This window comes from Arachis duranensis, chromosome 2 (genome assembly GCF_000817695.3).
Source record: "Arachis duranensis cultivar V14167 chromosome 2, aradu.V14167.gnm2.J7QH, whole genome shotgun sequence".
Classification (NCBI taxonomy): domain Eukaryota; kingdom Viridiplantae; phylum Streptophyta; class Magnoliopsida; order Fabales; family Fabaceae; genus Arachis; species Arachis duranensis.
This window is the reverse complement of record NC_029773.3, coordinates 75091400-75092162: the sequence shown is the minus strand read 5'-3', so window position 1 is coordinate 75092162 and position 763 is coordinate 75091400. Positions and strand designations below refer to the sequence as shown.

General features: G+C 41.7%; 1 non-coding gene across 1 annotated transcript; it reads right to left on the bottom strand.

Moving 5' to 3' along the window:
* Positions 1-409: 409 nt before the first annotated feature.
* LOC127745171 (small nucleolar RNA R71) lies at positions 410-513 on the bottom strand. The gene has a single exon (XR_008006367.1). It is a non-coding gene; the product is annotated as a small nucleolar RNA R71 (small nucleolar RNA).
* Positions 514-763: the final 250 nt, after the last annotated feature.

Genomic DNA, 763 nt, shown 5'->3' with positions numbered 1-763 from the left:
AGAGATGGCAGCCGAAAATAATAACAACAACAATAACGCAAGGAGGATGCTTGGTGATTATACTACACCTACTTCCAACTTTTATGGAAGAAGTATATCAATCCCTGCCATTGGAGCAAACAATTTTGAGCTGAAGTCTCAACTAGTTGCTCTGATGCAACAGAACTGCAAGTTCCATGGACTTCCATCAGAAGATCCCTATTAGTTTTTAACTGAGTTCTTGCAGATCTGTGATACTGTTAAGACTAATGGAGTAGATCCTGAAGTCTACAGGCTAATGCTTTTCCCTTTTGTTGTAAGAGACAGGGCTAGAACATGGTTAGATTCACAACCTAAAGATAGCCTGGACTCTTGGGATAAGCTGGTCACGGCCTTCTTGGCCAAGTTCTTTCCTCCTCAAAAGCTGAGCAAGCTTAGAGTGGATGTTCAGACCTTCAAGCAAAAAGATGGTGAATCCCTCTATGAAGTTTGGGAAAGATACAAGCAGTTGACCAAAAAGTGTCCTTCTGGCATGCTTTCAGAGTGGACCATTTTAGATATATTCTATGATGGTCTATCTGAGCTTTCTAAGATGTCACTGGACCATTTTGCAGGTGGATCCATTCACCTAAAGAAAATGCCTGCAGAAGCTCAAGAACTCATTGACATGGTTGCAAATAACCAATTCATGTACACCTCTGAGAGGAATCCTGTGAATAATGGGACGCCTCAGAGGAAGGGAGTTCTTGAAATTGATGCTCTGAATGCCATATTGGCTCAAAAC